Genomic DNA, 12,044 nt, shown 5'->3' on the forward strand with positions numbered 1-12,044 from the left:
TGGCCTAGATTTTAATGTTTAGAGTTCTAGGTGTGTACTATCATGTCAGGCTGCAGATGTAAGGGCTTCTCAAAAATGAAAAACAGTGGGAAGATCACATAAAAGAAAATAACTGACAGCATTTGTGGGCAATTACAAATGTCAATCTTCTTAAGTAATTAGTGTTTTGGGAAACCTGTTAATCCTTCCTTGCTCTTAAAAGCCTTCTAGTACTATTGATATGAGATATGTATTCATGACTTTGGATTATTGCTGTTACATATGGTATTTGAAATATCAGGATAGCTCAAAGAGTAACTATTTTCTACTCCAACCACTCACTCTTCTGCTTGTCAGGGCCGTAGGCTCTAGATAGGAGCTCCAGTCTGGCTTTCTGGATGAGGACGGTGAATTGTGGGATTGTTCAACCTCTGTCAGTGCACAAATAGATTTTGTGTGTGTGTGTGTGTGTGTGTGTGTGTGTGCATGTAAACGTGCGCACATGTATAAGCACACATGAGGGCATTGAATGGTTCAGAGACAACTTGTGGGAGCTGGTTTCCTTCTTTGACCACATGGGTCCCAAGGATTGAATCCAGGTTGTTGAACTTGGTGTGTCTCTCTCTCTCTGTGTCTCCATAATCCCACTCCCACCCCATGTGTGTTTATCTGTGCACACACTTGTGCACTGGGAAGTTGATGTCAGGTGTCTTAATCAATTTGCATCTTACTTTTTTTTTTTTTTAATGGCAAAGTCTCTCACTGAACCTGGAGCGTGAGGCTCCAGCCGCCACACTATGTGGCTAGTGAGCTCCTGGGATCCTCCTCTCCCTGCCTTCCCCGCTGGGATGATAGGTGCGCTGCAGAATCCTGGCTTCTTATGTGGGTGCTGAGGCTCCAAATTCAGATCCTCATATTTGTGTGGTGAGTGCTTTGCTGAAGGAGCCATCTCTCTGCCTCCCCACCCCAAACCTTTTGGTCTTAAGTGTTTCTTTGACAGAATCAAATTGTTGGATGAGTACATATGTGATTTCACCCTCCAAGTGATCAATACTCCTTTACAGGATCATTGGCTGGTGGTGTGGCTACTGGAGGGGGTGGTAGAGATATCTGTGTGAGCGTTGCAGGGACATCCGTGTCCTCCCCCTGCCTACCTGAATCTTAGTTACAAGTTTTACTGAGACTTGTAGATTCAGTCTACATACATCAACAACTTACATTTCGGTTATATTTAACTAAATTCATATTACAACTGAGCCCTGCCAAAGCAAATATGGAGGGTAATAACAGTCAGACTCACTGACCTCTGGGGTGAGATGCTGCTGTGATGATAAATAACCCATAAAAAACTGCTGGATTGGCATTGCCCCAGAGACAGAGCCTGGGAGTCAGTTTGTTCAGCTTCAATCATTTCCTGAAGGCGATTCTCCAGAAAAGAGTGAACCTTGGTTCTCAGATAGAGGGTGGGGAGAGGATGAAGGAGAGGGGATTCTTGTGGTTTTCCTTTGATCTGAGGACTTTGAAGTATTTTTAGCGATCACCCTAGGCGTATGGGACCGTTTGCACAGAGATATGTCCTACACAGGAGCCGCTGGTCTTCTCGGTGCCGGTGGTTTTCTTTGATGGCTATTACAGCAGTGCTGGCTGAGCGCCTTCCTGTCAGTGGCGCTGGACTCTCACTTGTTTAGGAGCCATGGCTGCCTGGGCATCTCTTCAGGGAACCCATGGACAAATGAAAGGACTACAGAACAATATGAAACCAACATCCATGGAGGCAGCTTCTAGGAAAAGGGAGGGCGTCTTTATTTTTGTTGGAGGCTAGGATAATAACACTGCAACTTTGGTAGCTGCAGTTATGTTAACACTTCTTGGTGGAGTTGTGGAAAATTCCAAACTAATTAACTAGCCAATCAACTACCAGCAGCCACTAACCCTTAACAGGAAAAAGACATTTTTTTTGTATCTTACATTTTTGAAACATGTTATTGATTTATAAGGAAGATTATAGAAAAATGGGAGAGGGAGGAGGGGGAGAGAGAGGAAAGGGGCTGAGGACATGGTGGTATACTTCTAGATGTCAGAGGTAACCTTGGGTATTATCAGTCTCTCAGACTCCACATTTAATGTTTAGTCTTTCTCATCACTTTGGTCAAATACCTTCGGTCATGGTCATAGGACTTAGTCCACCACAATGGGGAAGGCATAGTGGCTGGGCTGGTGGCAGCATGGTCTGTGCGGGTAATTTCCTATTCAGCCTATAGCCTGCTCTTTCCCAGGTCTCTGGGCTCCCTTTAGCAATGACACCTTAGGATGCATTTTGGGTTATTTTTGCATTGACTGGAATATATACCTACTTATCATCTGAAAATAGCCCAAAATGAAGATGTTTTTCTGTAAACATTAGCTGCTCAAGGGAAACATATGTTATACAGGTGAAGGTTCACTTAATTCATTTTGCAATTTAGTTACAAATATGAAGGTATCCAACACTGATTTAAAAAATTAGTTAAAATGCCATCACAGACACTTTCAAAGACTTTTGTCAAGCTGCGTTCCCTGGGTATCTAATAAATCATACCATTTGCCCTTGAAACATAGGAAACATAAGTGAGTTTTAAAATTGTGCATTTGTGTGTATATGATGTACACACATGTTTGCACATGTCATGGTACACATATGTAGGTCATAGGACAAGCCAGTTCTCCTCTTCTTTACATGGGCTCTGAGGACCAAATGTAGGTTTCTAGGCATGTGAAGCAAGCACTTTTATCCCAAGAACCCTCTTTTTGGCCCCTATAATTGTCATTCTCATTTTTAAAAGAAACCTATCAAGAGATTTCTATGTTTGTGAGATGATTATTTTGGCAAAGTTGTTAGTCTCTTATTGGCTTGAAATAACTCCATGTGTAGATATATTCTTTTGTTCTCATAGAATTTCAAACAAACTTTCAAATATTTGTGGGGACGTAAAATTAGAGTCTTAGGAGTGTGAATATTGCAATAACTGATTCATCATCTTCAAACTATGAAGTCTTGAAACCAAATTAATACACGTAGGTTGAGCTGTTATTTATTATTTATTTTAATTCTTTAAAAGTTTTACATTGCAATCCACACACAATAGTTATGTGTAGTTATGGGGTCCAGTGTGGTATTGTGGAGTTTGTGTGTGTGTGTGTGTGTGCGCGCGCGTGCGCTGTGTGTAAGTGTATGTGCCATGAATGTTCATGTAGATGTCAGAGGTCACTGTCAGGTGTCTTCCTCGGTTACTCTCTATCCTGAGACTGGATTTTCCACTGAGCCCAGAACATGCCATTTTTGGCTATATGGGCTGGCTGGTAAGTCTCCAGAACCTGTCTATGTTCTTGCTCTCCCAGGATCTGGGGCTACAGCTGTGTCCTGCCATGCCTAGCTTTCATTGCTGGGAATCTGGTTTGGTCCTCAGGGTTGTGCAGCAAAGACTTCACCCACTGAGTCTCTTCCTAGCTCACAAAAGGCACTTTGGTATTTGTATATGTGTGTCACGATCCAAACAAAGGCAACTGCAGTTCCATCACCACAAACAGCTATTTTCTTTGTGGTGTGCACATCCAAAACCTTCCCTTTAAGCTCTTTGAAAACATAGAATACATTACTGTAGATCATTGTCACCCTACCATACAATAGCAACCAGAACATATTTTTTTTCTCTAAGTATAACATGCTCAATGGCCAACCTCTTCAAATCCCTTTGACATCCCCATTCTAGTACTATACTGCTAAATTCTATGAAATCAACTTTGTCAAATTTCATACGTGAGTGATCGTGTGTTAGTTGTTTTCCATTCATGGCTTGTTTCACCTTAAGCTGTGTCCTCCAGGTTCACCTGAGCTGCCAAAGTGGCAGGATTTCATAGTGCTGTATGGTTGAGTAGTTTTCATCATAGCAGTGTTTATACCTATCATATCTATCTATCTATCTATCTATCTATCTATCTATCTATCTATGGTAAAGGCTCTCTATGGGCTCTCAGTCCTCAGCTTGGTGATACTGGGAGGTGTATGTAGATCTTTAAGAAATAGGGCATGACAGGATGCTACAGACCACAGGGGACATGAGGTTGTGAGACTCTGTCACCTTCCTCCTATTCCTTTTTTCCTGGCCATGAGACCATTGTTCCTGTGATCCTGCCATGCCAGAGACCTCAAAGTAATGTGGGCATTTGGACATAGACCAAAACTTGTAAAGCTATGAGTTAAAATAAACATGTCCTCTTTATAATTGAGTTTTGAGTCTTGGATATTTTGTTACAGTGAAAAATGATGAATATGTCAATGTACACTTCTCTGTTACTTTGTGAAGAACAAAAGTAAAAAAAAGAATAATTCTCAAATTACTAAGTAAACATCATTTAAATTGTCATTTCTAGATTTGTCACTTTTCTGTAGACACTGGAATCCCAAGGAGTAAGTCATTTCACTCTTGAACGAATCACTATCCACCACAATTAATATTTGGGTTTGCTACCAAATCTGCTTTTCCAACAGACTCCTTTCACTATTTATTTATGAGATCACTATTTACCATAATAGATGGTAAACCCACTTGTCTCTGATTCTTTTGTTGGTTTGCTTTGAAATGGGGGCTCTCAAAAGTAGCCAAGGCTAGCCTTAAACTTGACAAGTAGCAAAAGATGACCTTGAACCTTCTGACTGTCCTGTCTCCCCTCCGTGGTGCTGATATAGCTAGCGTGTGCCTAAATGCCCAGTTTTTGGGGGCTCTGAGATGAGTTCAGGGCTTCTCAAGGCAGGCAATTGCTCCACCAGCTGAGCCACATCTCCAGCGGTTGAGTGTCCATTTTCGGAAAGCAGTGTCATTCTGCAGGGTCCTTGGTCCCGGTTCAGAGAGAACAGCACCACCTACTGGACAAGTTTTGTCTACGCACTATCCTATATTAGCATTCTAAATTTAAGAGAACTTATTAGAATGTTCTATACCCGTAGGTTGCAAAACCAACCATACATTCAAATAACACAAAACTTAAAAAAAAGATAGATTTTTATGATATGAAGAAACAATGGAATTTTACACATGCACACACACATATTAGGTACAATAATTTTTTAAAATGTGTAGTTTGCATACAATATTTGTTAATGCATGCAGTGTGGTGCTGTATCCGCGGAATGTATCCATGGAGTGCTGAGATCATGCTAACTAATGTATCACACTGCACACACTTATTTCTCTCTCATCAGAAGACTTGACACTGTGGGGATATTGGATACATTAATTATAGTTGGTACTGTAAGTCACCTGGAGAACTGCCACATAGATTCTTAGCCTACCTCAGAACTGCCCTCCCCTCCCATTCCCCTTGTCCATGTGTCTGTGTCTGTCCTGTCTCATGTCTCCCCTCCCCTCCCCTGCCACTCAAGAAAGCCAGACAATTGTTAGTGGTGAAACCGGGGCTGGACGCTCCCTCTCAGGACCCCCAGTCTTGGCTTCACTGAGCTATTCTCCAGCATCCAGAGCTTCTGTCTGGAGCCTCCCATGAGGGCTTGTAGCTCCTTGTGAAGTTCACTATGGCTTTTTTTTTTTAAATATAAACAGTTTATTTACTCTAAACAGCAACACAGACAAAACGCCATATAAACACAAAGGGAGAGGTGCAGAATGGAGACGCTGGCCAACTTTAGATCTGAGGCTCAAAAGCAACAGCCAAGGTTTATGAGGAGGACGAGGATGGGGAGAGAGGTACAGTATGGATCTGTCATACAGCCAGCTAGAGGCCAGAAACAGTGGGAAGCATGCCTGCATCCGAGCGCGAAGAACCTAGCTCCTAGGGGCTTACCAAGTACAAAAGTTTATCATTTTACAGCAGTTGAAATACTGACATCAATATTAAAATAAAAGCAAGTTTTACATAACAATCAAAAATACAAAAGACTGAAGGAAGAGACCCTGTATGAAAAACTGGGGCAATTCAGCGAATTGAGACTGTAAATGCCAGTGGCGGAAATGGAAAATGGCGCCCACTCAACCCTCCCAGGTGATTAGTAACTGTAAGCAGCGACTTAGATCTGCAAAAGATTGTGAACAAGTTCTTGCCAAGCCAATCCCTTCCTCGTCATGGAGCCACAGTGCCGCTGCTTATGAGGGGGCAAACTTCTTTGCTTGTGCTCGAACCCTTTTCTCAGATTCCACTGTTTTGGCAGTAAATTGTGTAGGCCTCTGCTTGAGCTGGGTCTTGAATATTTGGTTCATTTAGAAGTTCTTGTATTCCTAATAAGATCTGTTTGATTGTGATAGCTGGCCTCCAGTCCTTGTCTTCCTCCAGGATGGACAGGCACACTGTGCCAGAAGGATACACATTTGGGTGAAACAGTGGTGGCTCAAATTTACATTTTGGTGGTGAGGACGGATAGTCATCTTTGAAATGCATCCGTAGTTTGAACAAGCCTCCTTCCCATGGAGTCCCCTTCTTTCCAGGAATAGCGCACTCCCAATTTGCCATCAGGGTTCTTTGTTGGGGCAGCCACAAAGCCAAAAGGGTGGTCCTTCCTCCAGGCTTTCCTTTCCTGGGCAAGTCAGCTGAGGACAATCCCCGACATATTCAAAGTTCCTGGGCTTTCCTTTCCTGGGCAAGTCGGCTGAGGACAATCCCCGACATATTCAAAGTTCCTGGGCTACCGCGGCCCGGACCGTCGCAGAGGCGCTCCTTTGTCTCGGGACTTCCCTCTGCCTCACTATGGCTTTTAAAACTTTTTCTAGTCATGGTCTTTTGCACTGGGAAATCTTTATGCAACCTTAGGTACACAGGTATATAAAATAGGTACCCAAACACCTATAATAAATCACAAAGAGATTTATTTAAATTTTTTTGTTGTATGTATATTTTTACATTTATTTATTTTTAAAAAATTTTCCATTTATTAATGATGAAAACAAATTCACATGCCAATAAGATGGATGTACTTGTTTATTCTTACATAAATTAAATTCTGGGGCCAGAGAGATGGCTAAGCAGTTAAGAGCTCTGGGTGCCTTTGCTGCCAGATCCTTGTTCCATCCCCAACATCTACATGGTGGTTCACAGCCATTGGTGACTTCAGTTCCTGGGGTTCTGATGCTGCCTCCTGAGCTCCATAAGCACTGGGGGTGCACATAGTACACATACAAACATGTGGGCCAACACTCATACACGTAAAATCATTAAATTAAAAAACCAAGTCTTCACTGAATCATTTATTTGGTACTGCAGGATGTCGGGCATCTTCAACAGCGGCTGGAGATGACTGGCATTTTGGTTTTATAATCGTCAATGCTGAGAATTCTGCTTTGTATATAAAAATACAGTACAAAATGCGGAGTTATGTTCAGGGCCATTTCAGAGACTGTTAGAGATTTGTTTCTTTTCTGTTTTCTGGTGCTATGAAAAAGAGCAGTTAGCCGAGGAAAGGCATGTTTCATTTTAAAGCTCTCAGGTCCACCACAGTCAGGGCAGGACCTGAAGCAGGGCGTGGAGACATGCTGAGCATTGGCTCTCCTTGTGGCTTTGTGTAGGTTTGCTTTCCAGACATCCTAGGACAACCTGCTCAGGGGTAGCTCTGTGCACAGTGGCCCCGGTCCTTCCACATCAATCATAAATAAAAAAAAATATTCCCACAGACTTGCCCTCAGGTAATTTGATGGAGGCAATTTCTCTATTAAGATCTGTTCTTCCCAGATGTGTCTGTTTATTCCAAGTTGAGAAAATATTAACCAGAATAAAATTCTATTATAATCGGAAGCCAAAATTCACTGAACGATTTTTAAAAAGGCTTTATTTTTATCTATGTGTATGTGTTTGTATATTTGCATGGCGTGTGTGTGCAGGTGCTCCAGAGTGCAGGAGAGGGTATTGGATTCCTCAGAGCTGGAGTTGGGCAGTTGTGAACCACCTGACTTGGGTGCTAGAAACCAAAGTTGGGTCCCCTGGAAGAGCAAGAATACTAGCAGTCCCTGTCAGGGAAAAACAGGCGAATGCCACCTCTTTCTGAGATGCCAGCTCTGACTGGGAGGGACCTACTGTACCACTAGTGTTTCTTGTCACTGTAAATTCCCAAGGAAGCAACTTCAGGGAAGAATGGTTTATTCAGATCCACAGTTTGAGGGTGGAGAGGGATGGCGATGGGACTGGCTCACAGCTGTGCCAAGCAGTTAGGTGAGGCTGCTTGCTTACACTGTAAAGCAGAGAATGGGACCCAATGTTTGCTCTTTAAGCTTTACCCTCCTACTATGCCCCATCTCCTAAGGTCTCACGGCCCTACAAAACAGTACCATCAGCTGGGGGCCAAGTGTTCACAAATCAGAGTCTAGGGAATGCTTATATTCAAACCGTAACATTCATGCAACAGGGAAGGTCTGCTCAGTGATTCTGAGACTAGCCATTGGTGATAGTGGCCAAGGCAGGGCCTCACTTGGAGGCAAATGAAACAGGCTGTGAGAGAAGGGGACTTTAAAACCACAGAGTGACCCCCAGATTTCCCCTCGTTTGCTTGTGACCTGTAGTGTCAGCCTCTTGGGACGTCAGACAGAGGCAGCTGCTCTAGCAGACCTGTTTTCATGACTGCTTTCTGGCCTCTGTCAGCAGGATGTGTGGAAAGTGGCTCGGGAGCTGGGGGCTCTCATAACACACCCTTGGCCTCCACTGAGATCTCTTTCTGCAGCCCTAGTGCTGAATGGACTAACAGTAAGAATGCTTCATTTTCTGGTTTCAATTCCTGCTTCTGGGAGCTCTAATGAGGGCTCGTCCCTCTTCTAAAGGCTGAATTCTGGCATGAGGGTTTCCTGGGAATATGAAAGTGGCACCTTGGCTTGGTTTGCACTTAGGTCACCCCACTTGGAACAACTTAGTTAGAAGGAAACTAGAGGCCCTTCTCCAAGTGTTTCGAGCTACTTAATTATCAAACGGTCACAAACCAGAGTGGTTCTCTTTGAAACTGAATATATTTTCTTTTTGTTTTTTTTCAAGGCAGGATTTCTCTGTATTCCTTTGGAGCCTGTCCTGGAACTAGCTCTGTAGACCAGGCTGGCCTGGAACTCACAGAGATCTGCCTGCCTCTGCCTCCTGAATGCTGGGACCAAAGGCATGCACTGCCAACACCTGGCCTTGAATCTATTTTCTAGGATGACAATTCTTAGCGTAAGCACTGTTTCCTAAAGTGTGTGTGTGTGTATCTGTGGGCACATGTATGTGGAGGGCAGAGGTTGATTTTTTTTTTTGTCTTCTAGTGCTCTCCATCTTGTTTTGAGACCTGGTCTCTTAATGATCCTGGGACTTGCTGTTGAGAGTGGCTGACCAGTCACCTAGCCATGGCTCTCTCTGTCTCCACTCTACTTTCAGAACTCTTCACACAGGTGCTGGGATCCAAACTCAGACCCTAATACTTGTGCAGCCAACACTCTACTCACTGAGCCATCTCCCCTGCCCCATAGAACTGACTTAAAAGTGAGTATCCCCCCACCCCCAGATTCCAGGCTCAGTTCCCTTTCCAATGGATTATACTGTTACCAGGGAGTATTGGTGAACAACTGAACAATTCAAATCAATTTGTATAATTGCTTTGTCCTTTCTATCCAAGAATCATTTTCTTTGCACAAATAGCAGTTTCAAATATAAAGTATGAATGGCAAGAAGTTGTATATATTTATACCTCACTCTCACAGTTGTGTAAATTTGTACCTCACTCTTGCTGTTGCCATGAGGAGATCTAAAAACAGACAGTGGACCAGGTGTGCTTGGGCAGATCTGTAATACCAGCACCTGGGAGCTGAGGTTGAATGTCACCAGTTCAAAAAGCACGGTACTGCCTCAAAGTCAACTAACCAGCCAAGCAAGCAACCAAGCAACCAACCAATCAGGTAACCAGCCAACCAACCAACCAACCAACCAAACAACCAACCAACCAACAAACCAACCAACCAAAAAACTATCCCTTGTCACTTACATTGAGTCAGGCTTCACATCCCAGAGGTTCCATAGGCTTTCTATTCACCACTCTACCAGCTGGAGACCAAGTGCTCAAGGAAGCTTGTATGGAACATTGCACACCAATCCCACTCACAAAACATCCCACTCACAACACATCCCACTCATAACACTTCTGTTATGGAATTGAAATTTATCAATTAAAATAGACATGACAGATACCTTGAATACACATCCTGTAACCAAATCTAGGCTAATTTTAGTGTTAATTGAGCTATAATCCAGTAAATCCTACTGAGGTCTGTGAGTTTGTATTAATGTAATGTATTAATATAAGTGAGTGAACAAATTAATACATTGGAGAGATTAAATATTCCTCTAAATTCTATTGCCAATTTATAAATATAGAAAGAATAAAGATCTTACAAGACCATCAATTAAATGCTAAAAGCAGTTACTGAAAACTGATGAAAAGTATTTACAGTCTCACTGTCTGCATGGGCAGAGTTGGTGTGTTTATAGTTGAAGAAGCTTCCTGGGTTGTTTAAGGAAGCAAGTTGAGAGACAAGTCAGTAAGCAGTGTTCTTCTCTGCCTCTACTTCAGTTCCTGCTTCTATTTTCTTGCCTTGAATTCTTGCCCTGACTTTCCTCAGTGATGGAGTGTTACCTGGCAGTGTAAGATGAAATAAACCCATTCCTCCACATGTTGCTTTTGGTCGTGGTGTTTATCATAGCAACAGAAAAACATAGTGTACAAACTGGTACCAGAGAGAAGGCATTGCTGTGGTAGCCAGGGCCATTTGTTTTGTGGGGAAGATTGTGGTCATATTAAGAAATTTGAACTAGAAAAGCCATTGAGTACTTATAGGTTAATAGGGATGTTCTGTGGGAACTTGAAAGATAGGAATATTTTGAGAACTTCAGATAATAGACCCCACATGAACTTCACAGTCAGTGTCTACATGCAGAGCTGATCTTGAGAAATGTTTGATGATTAATGCAAGGATATGCACAAATAGGTCAATGAATGTCATGTAGCTTCACCCCCATAAACCTGCACATGTGCATGCACGCACACACAAACACACACACACACACACACACACACACACACACACACAAGCGCACACAGCTTCAGTGACTACACCTGTGTTCCTATTGATTCTCCTTCCCCATGTAACTACTGCACTTCTGTCAGAACAAAGCTGGTACCATCTATCTCCCAGAAGCTATCCCAGATTCCCCTCAGCTGGGACGAGAGCACTGCGCCCTCATAGCAACTTTCTATCAGAATTAACATTTTCCTTATGAAATTTCAGAGGATGCAAATACTATCAGGGCTGTTTATGTGATATTTTGGATTAACACTCTGTATAAGTGTAACCTTTGCTTTACTGGGACAACTGAAGCTGGTTAGTTGGGCATAACTAATCAACCATGATTAATATGACCAGCATTGTTGACATGAAATCATCTGGAAAATATTCCTTCTGGGTTAACACACAGAATCTGTGGGCTAAAGTTGGCTAAGGATGCATCTCAAGTTGGCAGCTAAACTTGTGTAAGAGTTTCCTATGCCGTACTGGTTTTGTTGGTGTGGGAATCTTCAGGGTTGAAGGGTCCACAGATAGCTGAGGAGGTGTCACTGAGAGGCAGTTAGTGACAGTGAAGCATTGGTTGCAGTGGAAGCCCCAGGATTGAAGGAGTCGTGGAGAGAAACTGAGGCTTGTCACTAAGTGTCAGGGTAGTCCTTGAAGAGATGCCAAGAGGCCATTGGTGAAGTTGCAGGTTCAGTTTCAGTGAAGGCCCCAGCATATCAAGGACAGTGACAGGTGCAGCGTGGAGCCAGCCTGTGGGACAAGAGTTTTGGTCTGTGTGTGTGTGTGCGCGTGTGTGTGCGCGTGTGCATGTGCATGCACGTGTGTGTTGTGGATGGCAAACTGGATAAGTGGGCCTATAAAAGACCTTTGGAGCCCAGAAGACATGAGTGAGTTCTAGGCATTGGACATTGAGCTTTTTACACTGTTAGATTTGGTTTCTCTTTGATCTGATTGTAACTGTGTCCTGGCTATCCTTTCTTGGAGTAATAAAGTATTTATCTTATTTTTGAT

General features: G+C 43.0%; 1 pseudogene; it reads right to left on the minus strand.

The window, feature by feature from the left end:
• Positions 1 to 5,810: 5,810 nt before the first annotated feature.
• On the minus strand, positions 5,811 to 6,574 carry LOC127223748 (SUMO-conjugating enzyme UBC9-like; annotated as a pseudogene).
• Between the last annotated feature and the right edge of the window lie 5,470 nt (positions 6,575 to 12,044).

Source organism: Phodopus roborovskii, unplaced genomic scaffold, assembly GCF_943737965.1.
Source record: "Phodopus roborovskii unplaced genomic scaffold, PHOROB, whole genome shotgun sequence".
Classification (NCBI taxonomy): domain Eukaryota; kingdom Metazoa; phylum Chordata; class Mammalia; order Rodentia; family Cricetidae; genus Phodopus; species Phodopus roborovskii.